Genomic DNA, 21,773 nt, shown 5'->3' with positions numbered 1-21,773 from the left:
ATCCCCTTGCATTTTTGCTTTTCAGTTACTGCCTTAAAGTCACTGGAAGGATTTGAAACAATACATGACCATGGGATTTTATCAGCAGCATATATTAATGCACTTGTTACATGCCAGGTAAAGTTTTGCAGCTCTTAGTAGCTTTTCTTCTCAAGGGCTCATATCTGAGGAGACTGGCCTCTAATTTACATTTAGCAGAACAGAAGCTTGAAGCCTTGAGAAATGACAGTGAAACTGTGCAACCACCCCAGGGACTCAATTCTTAGTTTATGTTCTTTACGACCACAAGTAGAAAAGTGCATCAAAGTCACATTTCTACTTTATTGATCTTGAACCTCAACTTTTAGAATGGACTTGAAGAATATTTAGGACAACCTAAGCACAAATGAGGTTTAGGGTGTTATAAGTTGTTGCTGCACCTGACCGTTCAGTCTGGCCAGCTCTGGCCACAGCAACAAGAGTGGGCTGCCCCCAGAAAGCAAGGCAGATTGGGGGCAGCTTGCTCAGGAGCCGTGGGCTAGGGCACAATGCTCTACGGTGTGCAGAGATAGGCCAAGGACCAGAGTAAAACAAACAGAGAGGTCTTTGGTATGAAGTTCAGAGGGGTTATTCTCCAAAGGAGTCAGGGACCAAAAGACAAAAGATCCAGGGCTACAGCAACCTATATACATGGGACGAGCAAGAAGGGGGTACAAATCATCAAATCATCAACCGATAGTGAGCCCAATAGGGAGGAACAAGGGGAGAGGGTTACAACACAGGGACCAACCGGGGTGAGGGGGGTGGAGAGGATCAGTCATATAGGCCAAAGGGGCTTCGAAGGTTAGGAGATGAACAGGGAAGGGTCTAGAACAAAAGGCAGGGTTTACAATGATGGGCAACCAGAAACCTGGGATGATTGGAAGAAGGGGGGATTGACATGGATCCTTCTGGAAATTAGGGAAGGACTTTGGGGTGAGTGACATAGGATAAGGTGGGGAGAACTTAGGACGAAACCACTCCATTTCAGGGGGGAAACATATTTGGGGCAATCATTGGCATAAACAAACAATTAACAATAAAATGCATCACCACACTAAGTTCTGCATCTGGTATAGAATACTGGAGTGCCCTGCACTGCTCTTGTAACCCTGACCCTCAGCACAAACTGCCTCCTTTCCTTGGTAGGTGCCTTGCCTCCTCCTGCCTGTTTGTCACCTGAGAGAGTCTTGTTATCAAAGGCATACTCAGTTGCCTCTTTAATGGGTCGTTTATATTTCTGATGGCAGTAGAAAATAGTAGGAGTCAAGGTTTAAGTGGGAGCCATAGCTCCAACACACAACATTAAATAATCCTGCTGGATTCTGCTGCAAAGCTCAGTAGAAGTCATTCTGGATCTTGTGAGAGTTTTCAGTCACTTCAAACTGTTCTGTGTAATGTCCCAGGTACATCCCCTTAGATTCCTGACCAGGATTATACAATAAGAAATTTAGTAAATTTTGAATGAGCCCAGAGACAGGGCCTTGGGAGTTTGGCCAGTGCTAAATGAATACAGAAATCAATAAAGCTTATAGCTACATACTTTCCTACCGAGCCTCAGTGCTTGGATTCAAGAACTGCACACTGACTGGATTGCTATGATCAATACTGGTAGAGGATATAATGCAAGACTATTAGTGCAACTGGTCCCATTGAACTCAACAGAAATTCTGCCATTTTCTTCATTCAGCCTAGGATCTCACCTAATGTGCCTTTTCCAGCTTTAACATCTGTGATCCTGAGCACATTACTAAACTGCCAATGGGATCTGCCAACCATTACAATCTGTGATTTGTCAAGTACTCTATTTGTATTCACTACATCTCTGTCGTCTACAGGATTCCAGTAATAACCTATTAAAGACATTTAATGTTACCAATTTAAAACTGAAAAACACAAACTACTGAGGTGGTGAAGTTGCCAGAAGAGACATCAGGGCCTGTGTTAGAATATCTGATTCAGAAACTCCTATATGTGCAAAGCCTCCAGATTGTATAATTATAGTTCCATCAGTGAGTAGTGTATTTATTAGACCCAAATTTGGTTATCAGAAATGTTAACAGAGAAATTGCCATGGTAAAAAGGGCTGGCTAATGTGGACAAATAAGGATGGATTATTAAAGCTCAGTTTTTGTGGGAGGTGCACTCATTTTCAATGTAGCTTCCCAATAGATACTGTCCTGAGAAATATGGTCCAGTAATATACACAGCAATTAAGGAGGACTCTGTTATACCTGCTATTTAGCAAGGCTCAAAATCACAGCTCAGCACTCAATCAAATAGAAATATTGTTTTCTTATAGTATCACAGAAGCAAGCCTTGACAAAAAATGAGGATATCAAATGCCTCTTATCCTTGCTAAGCTGTGTTAATGGTGGAAAAAATACAGATAGCTACATGCTTAGTCTAGTTTGGAATCAATTTGTACACACACAGAGAAATAAGATACAGATGTTTAAAAAGTTATGACAAATGAGAAAACAGCCACACACTAAAAGTGGTTGCAATAAATTGCCTTTCAGTTACAGGTCTGTGGTGCAACAGTTGACATATACTGAGTGAAAGTTAAGGAAAGGGTGATAGTCCCACTCAACTCATAAGGGAACATGCAGCAAATAATTGTTAAACAATGGTGTTGCAAGAATCCTAGATAGACAAGTATTCAAAAGCCAAGGAAATGATCAGTCCTGTAAGTCAAAAGGCAGAAGTAGGCAAAGCAATGAAAAATTTCTGAAAATTTGAAACCAGTAGTGAAGCTTATTATCATTTACAGTTCTTACAGATTTGCACTCCTTCCACTGCTCCTTGAAAGACTTACTCTGTACCCTTCACTAGCTTCATTGCCTTTCTGGTGAAGGGTGTAGAGAGTAAGACCTATAAGGCGCAGCTGAGGGAGCTGAGTTGTTTAACCTGCAGAAAAGGAGGCTCAGGGGGAATGTTATCACTCTCTACGACTACTTGGAGATTGTAGCATGATGGGAGTCAGTCTCCTCTCCCAGGCAACCAGTGACAGGATGAGAGATAGGCTCTAACTGTGCCAGAAATTCAGGCTGGACATCAGGAAGAAGTTCTTCATGAAAATGTTTGTCAAGCATTGGAACAGACTACTCAGGGAAGTGGTAGACAAACAGAACATCCCTGTAAGTGTTCAAGAAATGACTGTACATGGCACATAATGCTGGAAATATGGTGATCAGTCAAAGGTTGGACTTGGTGGTCTTGGAGGTCTTTTCCAACCTTAATGGTTCTGGGACTCTGTAATATTCAGGAAGCTCCATTGAGTGTTTGGCTCAGCCTACGTGGCAATTCCAGCAAAAGATTTCTATTTGGTTTTCAGTGTCTCTCATTGTCAGCTGAGATCAAGCAGCCCTGCACATATAATATAATTGCTCATGAACAGTTCTGACAATAAATTTGTTTTTCCTTTTTATTTTTTGGTTAATTTTTATTTTTTAATTTAAGTTGTAAGTCTAAGTCAAGCATTGCTTTGTGTCACATTTAGTGCCTAGTGTGATTCAAAATGTTCATCTACTTTGGGAGCTTTTCTTGCCTATCTTTTCCTCTTTTTTTTAAATTAAAGTACATTTTTAGAGAAAAGCATCCACTTAAGCAATATTGAGACACTTTAATTTGGGCAGGGATCAGATAACTCCAGTGGTATCGTCAGTCTATTATTCTGCAATTCAAAATGTCAAAAAAATCTTTCAAAAGTCATTCAAACTGATTATTTGAATTGATAGAAATACATCCTTTTTTTCCTGTTTAACTAAACCTATACTTTTCAGGATGAAATTTGACTAAAAATTTTCATCCAGATCTAACTTTTTCTTTGAATATATTCATAGAACTATACTTTTTATTTTACCACTTCAGAAAATAACCTGTTTGCAAGTCAATTTATCAAAATTACCCTTCCAGTGCATAAAATAATAATGTATTTCAGATAGTGCGCTTGCATCATTTTAAAAGCAGAAGAATTAGGAAGAAGAGAAAAGAGAAAAAAGACAAAAATATATTTTAGAGCTTTTAAAAATCTTTAGAACAATATTCTTCTGTATGGGTCTGTTTTCATCACTAAAATAATCTTTTTTTTTTTTCTATGGACTTAGAAGTTCAAATAAATTTCAAGAGTAGTTTATGTCACATTGTGTAACCACATAAAGCTTGTTCAACAAAGTGCAAAGGACATCCAAAAACTTCTAAACCAATAATATATTACTATTAAACATTTTAAAATTATTTATGCTCTTCAAAAATATAAATAAAAACCTAGCTATATTTAATGTATCTTACCTCTTAATAGAGCTTTCACCGATTTTACTGATACCTTCTCAGAAGTCAGAAAATATTCTCTTACCTAAAGTGTTGTCATGTTTCATTTGAAAAAAACAGATAAATTTGGAATATTTTGTGAGTCAAAAAAGCCTGCACAGATTGTTCTGTTTATTTAATTATTTAATGTTTGGACAGTGCTTTGCAAGCATAATACACACTTATTTTTAGTATTACTTGTGCATACAGCATTATCAGCAAGATATGAATAAAACGCTCTCAGCTTTGCAAGCAATTTTCTTGATTAATTTCTTTGTATAAAGCAGCAGAGGGAGCTCATACATTATTTTTGGTGTGTCACACACAAAAAAATGATAAATTACATGTGCACACACATGTGCACGCACGCGTGTGCAGGTGACACGGCCCCGCGCACACATGTGCACATGCAGTCAGCTCTGGGACGAGCTGCACAGCTACAGTGGCTGTGCCTGCACTTGTCACGCAGACCAATAGGAGCAGATGTGTTCAGCGAAAGAGCTGGGAGTGAGCCCCGCGTGGCCATGGCACACATCCTTCAGGACGCTCTTTTTGGAATAGTGCTTCCTGGTTCCATCAAGCTGAGACACCCATGTGTGCCTTGGGCATGTTCAGTGAGCTCCTAGAGTGCCTTTTCCAGATGGATTTTACCCAAGAGGAAGCCAGCTGGTGTGTTCTGACCTTGATCCTGGATGCAAACGAAAGCTCAGCTGGTGGGGGTGATCCAGAGGCACCATCAACAGCACGCACTTGATCCAGAGACAGTCACCAGAGCTGTGTTAGAAACTTCTAGGTACCTGCCGGAGCTCATCTTCAGGTGTGTAAGAAATCAGATGGATGACATCAATTCAGGCAATTGCATTCTGATGGAGTGACATGTTAGGTGCCTACATGCCTTTTTGAATTTTCTCTTCAATGTCTACAATTTTTTGCAGGAAATGTTTCATGCTGGATGTACACTGAGAAAGAAGTGCTGAAGTCACTTAAAGGACTGGACAAACTTCCTAAACATCTTGCTTTTGTCTGATTGAATGAGTTCTTGGGAATATATGCCCTCAACTGGCCCCCTGAAATCTGTGAATCTGAAGTATAAGGAGGGCTTAACCTAGTTACTGAGCAGACCTTAGCACTCCTTGAACAGCAGAAGTATAAATGCTATTTCCTTTAACGATATGTAGAGTATATCTTGTTCTATATGCTGGGCCAGCCAGCACCTTAGGAGCATAATTTGACTTCCCTAGGCACTCCTGTGGAAGTCTCGGAGGAAGCAGTGGGCAGTGGATAATGCAGGGATTGTGCTTTGGTAGAGGCCAAAGCTGGAAGGAAGAAGTTGGTGCACTGGACGATCCCATATCCTACTATATATAGATGAGCACCATTGAGGCCAAAGACTGAACACAATGGGAAAACTTGTCTGCCAATACCTTTTATTTCCAGGATGGGCAGAGGTACTGGGAACCCTGCACTATGGCTTGCTGGTTTTACTTCCAGACTTGGAGAGGCAGATACAAAGATGGCAACAATGGGACTGAAAAAAACAGGAAAAAAACAGGTTAGAAAATGAATGAAGTGTGGGGACAGGTGGGAGTTGGGGGATGGGGCACAAGATGGGAAAAGCAGACAAAAATGGCACAAATACTTTGTGATTTTAAAAAACTTATCCTTTTGGGGTGGGACTTAAGGCAAAAGGAATAGATTTGGGCAGAATTACTTGTCATATCTAAACCAGCTGGCCAAACTTGTAATAAAAAGCCCATAAACCATCACTGTGAGAGAGGAAAAGCCACATTGTTTTTATTTGTCTGTAGAGCAATATGTGTCACTGTATAAATAGTAACTAATAACATGTGCTGCAGCACTTCTGTGGTATTTTTCAATAATTACTGTTGTTGTAAAGGAGTTTAGTATGAAGTAAAACATCTCTATGAGAGAAAAAATTGCTACCTCTTTCCCCCTGATATTTGTGTAACTGAATTAAAAATACACAGATACATCGAGTCAAAAAAACATTATTCCTAGTTCAAGGAACTCAAGCTGAACACCTTGGAAAATCTCTCAGCTACATTGTTCTCTCATATGTTATAAGGATTTTTATTTCCTTTTAACAATAGTAAATCGTCAAATGAAAGAGGCTTATATTGCACATACCATTGTGAGACGTGCTCATGATGTAATGTCAGAACGAACTATTTTTTAACCTAATATACAATAATTTAGCAGCATTAGAAGAACATAAAACAGATAAAAGTATAGCTTTTACAGCCATTCATCAATGGCCTTTTTTGAAGAGTGCAGATACCTCCTCAGGCTAAGCATACATCTTTCTATTTCACATAAATACACAAAGTGACAGGGCTTCCAGTCAAAATAAACATTTGCTCAGTGTATACCTGATTTCCACCCATTTCATTCAACAGGAAAGATACTGAGGTTAACAAACACACTAATCTCTCAACTGCTCTAGGGATGAGGATGTGCTGTATCCAACAACTTGTGATTGAGTGTGTTCACAGTTTGCTGCTCCCATGGATGTCCGTGCCTTTGTACTGGTACTATTTAAAAGGCAAACAACAGAACAAGGCTTTATGTGGATCCAACCAAAATTATTTTCAGTTTTTAGAAAATAAGAATGATTCAAGGGAGAGGGGACAACGTGTCAGGTTTGGTAACTGCACAGGTAGTGAGGAGAATGGCTGAATAAAGCATCATTTCAATGAAAATGCAATACAAGGTGATATAACAATATCATTGCTCATTAAAAAAAAAAAAAAAACACAAAACAAAGAATAAGAGAATGAAACAAAAAAAAAAATATATAATATTGAACAGCACAAACCACCTACAATTCAGGGTAAAAACTTCCAAGAGTCTGAGGCACCCAAATCTCACTAAATCTGAGGAATTCTCAGGTACCAAGAACAGAAAGTAAAGTTTTGCATTTGTAGCTCTGGCTGCTCTTTAAACCCTTTGTGGAAGGAAAGATGACCCTGCTACCTTGTCCTTTCTCTCCAGCAGTTGGAAGGAGAACAAGGAGATCCAGCTGAAGGAGAACAGGAGCTGAACACAGGTTTCCTACCTCTGGGGCAGGGCTCATTGGGCATCATTGCACCACTACCATCAGGGCTGGGTCCCTTGTCAAGCAGAGAAGAAAAGGATGTAGTAGGTGCCCTCTGAGTCCTATACCTGGCTTGCTACACCTGTATTGTGATGCTTTGTCAGGTAAAATACATAATTTGGACATATTGCTTGATGATCTCACACTAGGATTTCACACCACACTATAGAAGAAAATGTTGATTGAGTTATTTTTAACAGTCATGATATTAGTTAAACCTGATTAACAGATTATTTTCCACTGACATCACTTCTTTATTCTATTTACAAGCTAAATAAGCCAGACACTCAATTGATAAATGCTCATTTCCCTCCATCTTAATTAACCAAATATTCTTTTACTTAAACAATCCCTCATTTTTCCATAGACACAGTAATAGATCCATTAGAAGGGTCTATCTAATACCAGGGATCTTTTATTTATGAGTACAAGTCCAAATGGTTACTATTTTTTAATGTTTTTATTTTCCTTGATACTGTACACCGTGTAATGGCTTTGGTCCAAACAGTAATCACACGATGGGTGCTGTTTCTTCTTTCTTGACCTATCACACTCCACATGATTTAATCCATTGTTTTGGATGTTGCCAATGATTTATTGTATGAAAAATGTAAATGATCTGGATGGCAGATGTTTTATATTTTCTGACCATTCATTTTCAGTGGGAATGTAATTAAAATTTATGAAGTGTATCTGCTGAATTGCATTGGCAATTGATGATCTCCTCCAGTGCTGTCTGTCTGGAGATGATGAGTGATTGTGGACAGTGAGATGTGTTGACAAGGGCAGAAACAGACGTGATGTTACTGTCATGAGTGAGGCTACCTGCAAAAAGGCTGCCGGTTTTTTTCTCCCTTTTTTCCCACAGGAAGAAGGTGGCAACCAGAGCTGTCTTTCTTCTTGCAAGACAGAGTACAAAGCCTCTGAACACTCCTGAAAGCTGTCACTCTTCACAAGTGCAATCTCTGTCTCTCCTAGCAATGGGCATCTGCAAGCCATGATACCAGTTACAACAACCCATGTCAAGGATATTAATTAAATTCCTGATGGCCACCCAGAGAAGCTAATGAGTGTAAATTTCACAACATCCCAACTCATAAGGCAGCCCACTTAACCTTTTCAGCGTTGATATCGTTCCTCCAGGAGGGAAGAAAAGAAGTGAGCTGTTTGCTGAGGGATCATGTAAAGGAGAAACAGGGAAAGGGGGAGATGCTTGGTCTGGCACAGTTTAAAATACAAACAGATCAGAACTGGATCTGCTGGATTCAGATATCCCACAACAGAATGGAAAGGGGTTTTTTTTCAGAACTGAGATCCTAGATAGCATTTTTCACAGAGCCCTTATTGCTATGAATCTGAGTGGATCTCCTCGCCTCAGCTCCTTCCAGCTCCATGAGCAAGAGAAGCAGCTCTTTTTTTAACCCCAGTGAGGTATACTTACTGGACTTTGAATTTCCCCTGCTCTTGACATCGCACACCTCTTACATTTCTGAGTGCTGTGGAGGACAGAATATGTAATTACTATCATCCCACCATACAGTTACCTCTACAGTAAATGTACAGACAGCCTAGATTAACAGGTAGTGAATCATGTAAGTGCTGTGGGACCAACAACTAGAACTGGGGAATTTCTGACACCCATCTTTATCATCAGGGATTTTGATCACTTGAATGTTCAAAGTGTTTTCTTAATTCACAAACCTCATTTAGGATATCTAACATTAGGCACTAATAAAGATGCCTTCACTCTAAAGTCATGTGGCCACCTCATTACCAGAGGCTGGTAAATGAGCATTTTATTCCAAAAGCAAACCCCAAAGGTAGTTTGTCACGAATGCCCCAGTCCCGCTGCTGTTGCTGACACCACTTCCAATATATTCTGCCACTATGGGTGGGGTCCAAATGAAAGTGATTGTAGCTGTCAGTTCTTGAGCTCTGCTTGTGCTGAAGTCAGTAGGCATTTTGCCATTCATTTCAAAAGTAAGCATTACAAGCTCAAGAACTAATCCAAGCTTCAGGCCTGGTAGTGATTGTGACATTTGACAATGTATGATTCAAAACAGAAAAGGGATTGAAATGGCAGGTGCAGCAGATGGTCAAGATCCTATTACACAAAGACCTTTTTTTCCTTCCATGTGTGCTCCTAGCTCTGCTGCTTCAGTGTGTTTCTGGCATGTGACGTGCAACTGTTGCAGGAAAGGAGAAGGAATGAGGTAGGACTAGGGTCACAAAGTCTAGTTAGGCAGATTTTGGAAAATCCCAAGGGGATACTCTCAGCACAACTCATACTACAAAATGCTTAGTAAACACTGCAGAACTCTGGGAGTCAACAAGGTTAAATTCTTCTTTTGGCTCCACTGCTGTCTTGTTGAGTGCCTCAGTTTACCTATCTGCACTTTTAGGTAACATGCCTTACCTGGCTTTTTATGCCAAACTTCATTCATTAATACTGATGTCAAAGAGGACATTCAGCACCTCACAGGAGGCCCAGTGCACCTGCATTAGTTAGCCATAAATCATGGGAAACAACACTTTGAAGTGTCAGGGAGATTTAATGTGGGATACAGAACAGAAGGGGAATGTGATGAACTGAGCTCCAAGCCCCAAATAAGGAATTTAAAATGCACCTTACCCTTAAAAGTGTCAGCAAATGAAGAAAAAGAAGAGTGGGGAAGCCCCAAAGGCAGCAATTTTGAATGCTTTAGTTTCCTCTATTGACTTTAATTAAGCTCACCCAGGATTGCAGGCCTGTCACTTGGGGAACCTTTCCATAAAGAAAAAAGGAGTTTGCTCCCCAGGTGGGTTTTCCCAAGTTTCTCAGGCTCTTACCACAATATATGCCTGGCATCCATGACAGGGTCGTCAAAAATAATAGCTAAGGAATTCACTGTCTGTCATTCCAAAATAATTATGTATGGGGCTTTACTTGCACTTGAGATGGGTTATATATTTCATTGAGAAAACCCATGTGGACTAAAGCATTTATTTATATGTATGCATGTAATATATGAAGGGTGAAGAGATTAACAGTCAAATAAAGAATATGGGGGAGCAGAACTCTATATACATGCATGTGAAACATGTTGAGAAAGAGAGTGGAAAGCACTGTCAGTCAAAAACTTGTTAATTACAAAGTGCATTAATGCTTTATTAGCCATTTATCAGTAATTAATCACCTATTCTGATGTAAATTTCAAGCTTAAAAATGCGCCATGAAAATTGTCCCTTAAATATAAGCCAAGTTTTAAGGGTCAGCAGAACCACAGGAAAGATAGCAGCATATTCCCCTCAGCTGCCTGGAAGACTCTTTTAATGTCTCAGCTTCATGCCTGTGTCTAGGCAAGCAATAGTTTTTGGGTGCTTTCAAAGTCAAAATAGAGTGGGGAAAAAAAATGAAGAGAGCTCGCAAGCAGAAGGGGAGGAGGTGGTATACTCAGTGGTATTCTTCAGGTGCACAGTTTGAATAAAAATGCAAAACAGGATGCTCCCATTCAGTAAATATTATCATTTTTATTCACTCATTAATTAAGTTGCTTAATTGCTGCTGTCAAAAGACTCTTGAGTTTGTGACTGGGGTTGTTGCACTGTTTTGATAGTAGCTGAGGAAAGAAAAAGGCAGTATCACTCGGCTTGTTCTTTACTTGATAATAAGGAGGCACTGGTGGTAGGAGATCATAACAAAGCTGCAGAGTTGCATAGGGAAAAAGATACATATTTACGCAAAAAAAGGAAGGGGATAGGTTGGTTTTATTTAATGCATCAAATATTTTTTCACCAATGTGATTGATGCAGTGTTACTTGTGCATTATTGTTCAATTTGTTCTCCATGAAAATAATTTTAATAACAAAGTATTTCCCATATTTTAGTCTAACTTCCCAAGAGGGCCCAGAAATGGAAAGGGATTCAAGCTGTGTTGGTCAACACAATTATAGATATTTTTTTCCAGATCTGTCTCCAAAAGATTAATGTTAGCTGGTTTAGGTACTGTCTCTTCCAGGACACCAGATTGACAAATGACCAACACTTACGGTATATTATTCATACATTTCTGAGACAGTACCTATTCATGCCAGGATGATGATCAGTTCCACATCACTCAAGACATTCTTAGAATTGATGCCCACTTTACTGCAGACATCTCACATCTCAGCATCACACTGATGAAATGCTGTGGTCATGACACATGAAGGTGTCTTTGCAAATGAAAAGGAGACTGATCTGGATGACATGGGCCAGGACCACCAATAACCATTGATTCTTATTACTAAACAGACTAAATGGAAGACAGCTTTCAAAACAGATTGTTGATGATGGGCTCTGGTACAACCTTAGGTCTTTACATATGTGTCTATACCTGTACGGAGGTCTGGAGATGTAGCAGGTTATGCTTGTCTCAGGTTGGCTCATGAGGCACAGAAGGAAAAACTGTTGTACACAGACAACTACGCAAAAATTGCTGATCAGAGAGGGAATAGTGCTAGGATGATGGATGTGGTATACAACCATCAATTTTACCTTATGGCTAAGAAAGAAAGGTGTGCCTTATTCCTCAGTTCTAAAGTCAAGCCTGCAGTTAGATCTGTATGTCTATTCTCTGTTCCCTCTTTTTTAATCCTCTGTAATGAAGCAAGCGATCACCTAAAGGACTTACTTCTGCTCAAGAGGGAGAACTTTGCTTAGTGATGAAACTCCTTTACCCAGGAACAAATGGGTGTGGCCTGCTCTATGCGCCATGCAGGGACCGCCATGACAGGGTCTTTGTGTTTTTAGGTGTCTCACACTGCCTATACTGCTGGCTGGGATAAATTTCAGAAGCAGGTTATGAAGGTCTTCAAAACTCTTTGATATATCAAGTTTTTGGCAAGACTTTCTATACATACCAATCTGCCCAGATACACTCATTAAAGTCTCCCTTCCTTCTGTTAGTAAGATACTACAGTTTGCACTGAACTGTGCAATGAGTTTAGGAATGGATGCAAAGGCTTTTAAGGAGAGAAGAAAATCCAGTACCCTGTTATGAACATCTCATATCCAAGTGTGAACACAGGGTTTCTGAGCTGAAAGGCTATTGGTCCACAGCACCACACAGTCTTAGCTGTCTTACAGGTTCCTTGGAAAGAAAAAACAATGGCATTAATTAAATTACTTACTGCACTCATTACTTTTGATTCCACCAGAATGAAAGGAAAAAGCAAAATTACTATGAAACATTCTGTTCTACACACTGGGAGGCGTGAGCAAAGAAAAGTTTTCAGGTATTTCAAACCTCTGAGTTATTATTATTCTGCAAAAAAAAATCATAAAATATACCCATTCATCTTACTAGATTTTATGGGTCGGTATAGCCTCTTTAAAATCTGAAGGCCTAAGAAATGTAAGGGTGCTGACTGATGAGCTGGGACAGCCTTACCTCAGGATAAGCTGAAAAGGTTGGCAGCTCCAGCTGTCTGCTCTGCTCCTGGTGTCCAGATGTCTAAGCTGCTTGTCAATCAGCTCCCAAAACACTGCAGTTTACAGGGCAGACTTTGCATTGCAGCCATCACTGGCGTTGGTTTGTCTTAAAATGCTTCATTGTAATCACTAGCTGAATTCTATGGATAATCCCACAGGATAGAAAGAGATACCTCTACCACCAGTCCCTACAAAGGCAGTCCCGAGTAGTCAGAGTCCCAGTGTACTTAGATTTATTCTATATCTGCCATTTTATTATTACAAAAATGCCCAAAGCACTAAAACATGCATTTAATTGGAATACAAACTTAAAGCATCCACAAGCTGCTTTTCCGTAGAAAATTGCCATCAGCACCTGGAATTGGAAGTTCTGTGGTATTAAGAATTGTGTCTCTCACATCCTCCTTTCCAGACCCTAACCACCTCTGCCAGCCTGCAGTGACAGTTTTGGAGCACCTGACCATCTTGCTGGCCTGGGACACAGGATGCTGTCACCCATGCCACTCTCTCTGTACCTCCTGTCCCTTTTTGTGAATGCAGCAGTGAACTGAACCAAGGAGTTTAAGTGTAAAGAAAGGTAAGTTTTGTCTCTTCTTCTCTGATGTGAGAAAATACCTTTGCTTCACCTTTCCCTTGGACTTCCTGGTATCTCTTGTCATGCTATTTTTTCCTTCTCTTCTGTCTGCTACTTCCTTCATCCAACATAGAGAAGTTACTGGACTCATTGTGAAAGGACATTGATTTTCAGAAGAAAAAATTGCTTCTTAGCTCTTCCCAGCAAAGATTCTCAGATGTATTTTGAAGCTTATTTAGGCTTCTCTTTGTCTCCAGTGACCAGTGGTTAAATTATGCTCTGATAAAAGGAGAAATGAGCCAAAAGAAGGGACCTAAATTTAACTACAAGGGAAAGCAGGTGACGTAAGTTCTTGATATAAGTTCTCAAACAGCCACCTGGACCTGAGTAACTCCTTAAGTAATTCCCTGATATAGCAGTGGTAGGCTCTGCCTAGAGACAGTGTAATAAATTGCCAGAGCATGTTATTCCCTGAGGACCCAGCAGGCGAGCACACTGAAAGCTTCCTTGGAAAAATAAAAAAATTAAAAAAATAAAAAACCTACAGAAAAGCACAAAGGTTCAGCTGCTGTCCTTGTGCTTCTGTTTCCCCCAGCACAACATAGTCAGACCAGATGATTCAGAAACAGGAACTGACACCTTCTGCACCCTTTGTCACACGACTCCGAGATGTCAGCACAACTCTTCAGCCTGGCAAGGGCTTCCAGAGCCATCAAGCAAAAACTACTGCTCACTCCTGCAAAACAGAGGGGACATCCCCATCTGACACCAGCAAAAGTCCCGGAGTGACTCCTCCGTTTAACTTTGGTTTGTGCATCCAGGGACAATCTGAGAGTGGCAGTGAGGTCCTGCAGGGGAGAGACCCCGGTTGGTTCTGGAAGGTCCAGGCCAGGAGGAGATAAAGTCTAAATTGTTAAGAGGTGGCTGCACCCTCCAGCATGGGACAAAGCTCCTGCCAAGGTTCAGGAGACAAGCCTTCTTCGGCTTGGTGCTGTATGTCAGAGAAGACAGTGACGATGCTGTGGGGCTGAGCTCAGCCATCCCCCAGCCCCTATGTCCGACGTGAAGCCGGAATGAGGCGGAGGGGGGTAGGAGGCCTCTGGGCCCCGCGGAGCCCCAGTTCACGCCTTGGTGCATGTGCGGAGTTGAAGAGGGGGTCAGGGGGTGAGGGAGAGTTCATCCCCGGGCTGAGCGATGGCCCTGCCCGCACGGGAGGGGGACGTCCCCGGCCCCCGAGAAGAGTCACTGGAGGTTCATCCCGCCGGGGAGGAATTCTTCCCAGCAGTAGCCGTCCTGCTGATGGATCGCCCCGCGCACGGGGCTGCGGCCTGCGCGCCCTCCCCTCCCGCAGCCGCGCTCCGGCCCCTCAGCCGCGGGCCGCCACCCACCATGGCCCTGAGGGGCGCCCGGGACGAACAGGAGCCCGAGAGGGAGCCGGGGGCGGCGTGGGGCGAGCCTGGGCCGACAGCGTCTGCTCGCTGCTTCCCTCGCCCCAGCTCACCCCGGGGGGAAGAGGCGGTGCTGGGGCTGTGCGGCTCCCTCGGGAAATCCCAGCCAGGCTCGCACGCTGCTCGCTCCACCTGTTGCTGAAGGGAGCGCGGTGAGGGAGCGAGGGAGGTTTTCTCTTTGGTCACTTAAAAAGGCAGCTCAAGTTCTGTTCAGACAGACCTGGATCACAAAGCGCTGACCCTCTGACACCAGCCCTGACTGCACCGGGCTGGGATCACGCTCCAGATGTGGGAAGACTGGACTGCCCAGCTAGGACCATGGGTATCCTAAAAATGATGGCACTTTTCAAATTTTCCTGTGAAGCAGGCAAAAAACATGACTGCAACTCAAGCGATGGTTTTGCATCAGATTTTAGCAGCAACAAGAATTTTCTGTTTAAAGGGGCTTTGGAACAAATACTTTGAAAATTTTTAAATATATATATTTTATTATATGTTTTTATAAAGAAGTAGTGAAAACTGGAAGTGATTATTTTATCTTCCAATTGAACCGTGGTGGATCAAAGCAAGAAAGCATGTATCTCAAAACTGACACATCCCTAAAAATTTCATGATTGTTGCTATTTGATGTGACACGTCACAGAATTTTAAGTCAAGCTGAAGAAAATGTGACAATTTATATGTAGTATTTTCAGAAACAGAGTTTAAGTGCAATATTGAGAAGTGTATCTGCAGGGTTTCTAAACTCTGTTTCTTCCCAGACTTAAGAAAAGCAACCCCATATGCTTTAAACTTCTGCACCCCATTAATTAAAGACAGAGCTTAAAAGTAACACTAAAAATAATTGGCTGGATTAGAAAAGGCTGTGGGTGAGCTGAGAAGTTACCATTGCACAAATATTAATAAATTACTCTTCCTGTAATTAGCAGGAAAAAAAAAGGAGAGTGCAATGTGGTAAGCTAGTAGTCTTGTGCAAAAGTATGTTGGCTAGAGCCTGTCATCCCTCTTCCTTTCCCTTTCCACATACATGTACTTTCAAACCAAGATACAGTTGCTGATGCCATTCATAAGTCAGAGATCAGCAAGGGCAAAACAGGATTTTCAAAAGGGCAGTAGAAAATGAGGAAATAAGCCAAATGACCAAGACTGTTAATAAGTGATTAATATTATGCTATTGTTACCTTAAATGGAACCGTTCAGCCTCACAATCTCTATTCCAGGTCTTGAAAGGTGCAATTTTCTAATGATTTTAGGCGCTGTAGCATAATGCTAAGCACCCCTTGTTCTTTGCTCAGCACTTTCCTAGATGTAGCTCATGTGGAAAGAAAGAATCATAAAGAGCTCTAAGCCTTCCCCTAATGTTGGGAGAAATCCAACATTTGAAGGCTTCCAAAATAAAGTCAATAAATAAGAGCAATGTTTTGTAAAACAAAAATAATCTCATTTAAGAGCATCAGTACAAACGCTATCTAATTGTTTTCTTTTGGCAAGCAAGGAAAATAGCTATATAGTTTTCTTGCTTGAGCACACACAAGTAATCCAAGGTGCAAAATAATCACAGACTCCCTGATTCAACAGATTTCCCAGAGGTAGATTCTGACGTACAGTTCTCCTGGATGTTTTGTACACCTTCCCTTGACTGATGACTATTCTGCTTTCTGGGTATCTCTTTTATGCTCAAGAGCTCACCTTCCTGTTTCCAGCAACATCTCCTCCTGCCTCCAGACTGCCTCTTGTCTCTTGTATATGCCAAAGGTTCTCCTCAGCTTTTCTAAATAACCTCTGCTCTTCTGTTTTACTATCAGGGAATCTCCCTGCAAGACAGGTTTTCCTTTAAGTGGATATTAACTGTTACATTCTAGGGAAAAAAAGCAGGTTTCAAGGTATTTTCCTATAAAAAAACCCGAAAAATCAGAACCCAAAACAACCAAAAGCAAAACAAAAAATGGCATGCATGCACACAAAAAACCCCCAAACAACAAAACAAAACAAAACCACAAAAAACCACAAGAACAAAAAACCAAAACCAAAAAACAACAACAAAAAAGATCACTTCAAAGCATTCAAGCATTTAAAAAGTTCATGTATTCATTCTAGATATCCCCTGGTGTTTTTGGCTCCTAAGTCACAATATTATGAAATTCTGCCACCCTATATCTCTGCCCTTTGGCACACACAAGTTCCATTGACTTCAAAGAGAGCTGTGCATGCAGAACAGTGACATATAAAGTCTCCTCAATCCTTTAATCTTCCAAGAATTTAATATTTATTACTACCTCAAAATAAAAGTCTTTTTTTTTTCCTTAAGAATAATCTAAGAATATTGACCATCTCCCCAGCAAAGCACTTAGGCACATGGTAAAGTTTAGGCAAGAGAATAGTTACATTCACATACTATAAGATAAATGCACTTTTAAGTCAGTAGCACTGCTTAAATACTTGAGGCTGACCAAATCGGGACCATAGGAGAGAAATTCCTTCACCAAAGAAACCAGATCACAGGGAGTATAACTTCTTCACCCTCACATCCCAAAAACCTAAGGTAACAATTGCCAGCATTTGTAACGATTTTGCTCTGCTTCTGAATATGTTTGGTTTGCGCACTCCAGTGATCAGAGGCAAACTTGAGTCAGCTCTGTACCCTTCCCATGGAAGAGTGAAGGGTTACATGGGTGATCCCACCATGGGCTGGGCCTGCAGCTGCTCAGTGCCCTGCTGTTCCACAGAGCCAACCTGAGGCAGCGCCACAGTTCATCTGCCACCAGATTTGCATGGCCCAAGGCCAATCTACTTCACAATGACATCGATGTCAAAAATTCTGTAGACTTTATCAACATTCTTTGGGTAACAGAGTTTTATTTGGAGTAGCCCCTTAATTATTTCACACTTGTCTTTACAGGACTCCTTGCACTTTTGCTATTCCATAGCTGCCACAATTATTATTCTTACATGCTCCACAATTTTCATTAGCATCACCAAACAATGAGAACCAGATAAATACTAACATGTACCACAAGTGATGCAAGAAAAGAGGGTGAGATTTTGGGACTGGGGAGTTTTTCTATCCACAGAGCATTTTTTTGCAGCAGAGAAAGAACAAAGAGAAATGATGCTGTTTATTTTGATGGTTCTGAGAAGCTAACATTCGCCCCGTTCATCCCAGGAGCAAACAGCTGGCAAACAGCTGACAACATAGATATCAGTCAACTCCCACGTAACTCACAATATAATACAAAAAAAAATAGGTAATAATGATATGACATGACAGGATGCATCTTTGATTGTGTGTGTTAAAAAAAATAAAATCTTGCAGTATAAGGAAAAGATTCCAAGAAGTCTTCCTTTCCCTATTTGCCTCTTGCTTCCCTACTTTCGTAACATGGTTGCATATTTGTGATTTTTCTGTAAATTATGGTTTCTATTTGAAACATTTTTCTCTAATTTCCATATTCCCAAAAAGTCATTTTACTATTTATGTGGTCAAATCCCCCCTAATGTGATTTGATGGCACATAAATAGTAGTACGACTTTTTATGTTGTCTGTTGCTTATGTAGAGTTTCCAGAAACCCTATATTATAGCCTTGTACTAAACCCTGATAATTTTCAGGGGTCATCACTATAATATATGGCTGGAAGACTGCTATTGTGATGCTGTTGTCAGCCAAAAACCTTGCCTTCAAATATGTGCCTCAACCATAGTATAACATAAATCAAAACATGTGTCTGCCTAGCCATATATCTGTTCTGTGACTTTAAATATTTTTATAATCCTGGGTGCAGGACAGAACACCGGGGACTTTCTATAACTGATGTTGGAAACAAGTAAATGTTAAAAAAAGAAATTATTATAAACATCTAAATGTTAAAATCCTATAGCAAAAAATGAGCATCCCTGTCATAATAAGGGTCTAAGGTTACTTTGCATGGTAAACCTCATGCTACTGTGTGTAACTCTCTATCTCAGCCACTAATTTATTGACCCCTGAACAAAGCGCTTGATAACTCTTTTACCCCTTTACACGCATTCACCTGTGCCCCTCCCTCCTTCCCCCACCAAATATAAGAATTTCTGAATTGGTCTATGATCACCTCTGGGATGATTGAGCCAGCTGATGCCAGCTGACAGATGATGCCAAGTGGCACCCATATTTGGGTGGAGGTGTTTGTGTTAAGAGTCACCATCCATAAGGGTGCACAGATCTGGTATTTTGGAACAGAATCGCATTCTGGTTCAAAGACGAACACTAAACTTATCCATAGCTAACGTGTTCCAGTAGGAGATTTTAAGACATTAAAACTTTCTTGCTCCCTTTTGCATTTACAAGTCTCCCGTCAGCTCAGAGTATGAATACCAGGCAGTTCTGACCCTTCCTGGAATATGGGTCTCTGTTCATTTTATTTCAGGCATTCCTGGACATCACAATGTGGCCATTTCACACTTGTTCTAGTGCAGGAATAAGGGGGTGAATGTGAACCTAAGGGGGCAAATGTGAACTGTTCTTATACAGTTCAGTGCTGTGTGAGAGCCTCTCTCACTCGCACGTACCAACAGACCAGGGCTCTGTTCTTCCCTGTGAGTGCTGCCTGAAGGTGCTTTTGGAAAAAAATCCCAACATTATCCGCTGTCATTCCCCTTCTGCAAGGCAATTACAGAATATTTGGAAAATTCCAGAGGACAGTTGCCTCCATCACAGCAGTAGTGAAGTTTTTATGAAACTACTGATGTCTATAGCCAAATTTCACAAAGCTGTATAAAGTGTGCATCCTCCTCACACCACCAATTCTATCAAATCTGATCAAGCTAACTGTGGGAGTTAGGAATACAAACACAGGATCAGGACTACAGCATGTGAAACCCTCAGAGATGAAAGTGCGACATAGTTTGAAAATAGTATTTCTATTAATAATAAATGCTCTCAATTTATACCAGATTTTGTAATGTTTCTGGGTATGCAGTGTTCCTCTGTTGTTGCTGTCCCAGATGCTCTCCTTTCTGACTGTTTTGGTTCCCTTTCACAAATGAGCACCCCCTACTCACCCCAGGGAAGGTGCTTGAGGGAAAAGGGCAGTTAAAATTACAAAACCAGGGAACTGACTGTAATAAAGTGCAGGGAAATTCCATGCAAATGTGGCCCTTAATTTCTTAGGCCTCTGCAACTTATCAGTACCTTTCAACAGGGCTAATGTCAGGTACTGTACAGCATTCCTTATTTTCAGAAAGCTGTTTCCTAAGGTCCAGATGATGTTATAAGTGGTATAACATGACTCAAAGTAGTTTTGCCAGATGTGATATCCCCTGTTGCAGCCTCAAATAGACTGAGAATGAGGAATGCATGCTCCATTAATTTCCATTGGAGTGAAGAATGCATTACTCCTTTGCCATTCCCATACTAAGAAATCTTCACATAGTCACAGCTTTATTTTCTTTATTCAGGAAGCCATATATTCCAGCATTATCCTGTATTTGCTTTTGGAGGGTGTTCACTGACTTTTCCTTTGTCACTTCTGCAACACATATGCACAGTCCTGTCTATACACACCGACACAAATTATGTCCTCAAGGGAATATCTACAATGACCTGTTACTTTCAGTATTTCATAGCTGGTTTTCTCCTTCCAGTGATTAAACCCACAAATTCAGTTAATGTACAGAGCAGGTTTTGTGCATAAATCTACCTTCCATAATTGCTTTTAAAATGCTGGAACCACTTTCAGATGCTGTCATCCATTTCTTAGGCGGTGGCCTCCTTCTTTCGTGCATTCAGTAAATCAAAATTTACATGACTATTTCCGACCAGACATTTGTGTAAGGTAGATCAGTTCTTTGTGTAGTCTTTTTAAATAAATTTTTTGGTGTATTTGGGAAAAAAAAAAAAAAAAAGAGACACAAATAAAAAGAAATTACTAGGAAAGTTCCTAAAGGATGGTAACTACTGAACATGTTAATAGAGGAAGAAACTCATGACATGTCTCTCTCACATTGTTAGACTGGTCATTACAATTTGTTCACCTCGCACCACCATTCTGAAGTGTTTCTTTATTATTAAAAGTGTCAGTAACTTGGTCCTTTCTGAATTAATTTTTCTTCACCTGTAAATGACAGGAAAAATGGATATGTATCTTTTTAGCCAGTCAGCAGAACTGTGCTAAGTCACGCTTTGCTAATCCCCATGCTCCACTATTTGCACACAGAAAAGAGTGTTCTTTAATGGTAAAGCTTAAAACTACACTGATGGTATTGTAATAGTTACCATGTTGCTACAGTTTCACTGATATTATAGATATCATTTAAAAATGCTTGTGCGCATACTGGAGGTGTAGTCTAGGTAAAACCAAGTTGCTTATATTAAGGAAGAAGTAGCAAGTACAGTCTTCTCTCTGTTTTCATAATTTCTAAAAGTTTCTTTGCTTGACAGCTCAGAATCAGTAGCTTCCCCTGGATTCCCTAATCCTTGCTACAAACAGAGGAAATTTCAACCATATTTATGCCAGACTTTGCCAGAGATGTTATTCATTTTCATTACTCAGTGGCTGAATCTTTGTTTAAGTGAGTTTTAAACATATCTAGCATTTCTCACAAGAAGAATATAAAGTGCACCTAGAGAGGTTAACTCTCAGTTCATCTCAGGTACTCGCTTCCATCATAAAAATGTATTAGCAGAAAGCTGGAAATGCAGCCCAGATCTTCAGCTGATGTAAGCTGATATACTTCCGCCAATTTCATAAACTATGATGGGTTATTTCAGAGGAGAATCTGTCACAATTCATCACTGCTTTGAAAATTGTATGGGGTGATAATCACAGAGAATATTGCTACATGTCTGACATATTGCACAAATATTACTCAAACGTGG

The 21,773-nt window shown here is 40.6% G+C and overlaps 1 long non-coding RNA gene across 1 annotated transcript; it reads right to left on the bottom strand.

Moving 5' to 3' along the window:
* Positions 1-4,442: 4,442 nt before the first annotated feature.
* On the bottom strand, positions 4,443-18,220 carry LOC111925256 (uncharacterized). The gene is made up of 3 exons (XR_015288436.1): positions 12,856-18,220; positions 12,456-12,555; positions 4,443-8,940 (listed from the first exon to the last, which is right to left on the bottom strand). It is a non-coding gene; the product is annotated as an uncharacterized LOC111925256 (long non-coding RNA).
* Positions 18,221-21,773: the final 3,553 nt, after the last annotated feature.

The sequence above is a fragment of the Cyanistes caeruleus genome, chromosome 1 (assembly GCF_971803275.1).
Source record: "Cyanistes caeruleus chromosome 1, bCyaCae1.hap1.1, whole genome shotgun sequence".
In the NCBI taxonomy this organism is placed as follows: domain Eukaryota; kingdom Metazoa; phylum Chordata; class Aves; order Passeriformes; family Paridae; genus Cyanistes; species Cyanistes caeruleus.
This window is presented reverse-complemented; position numbering and strand designations above follow the sequence as displayed.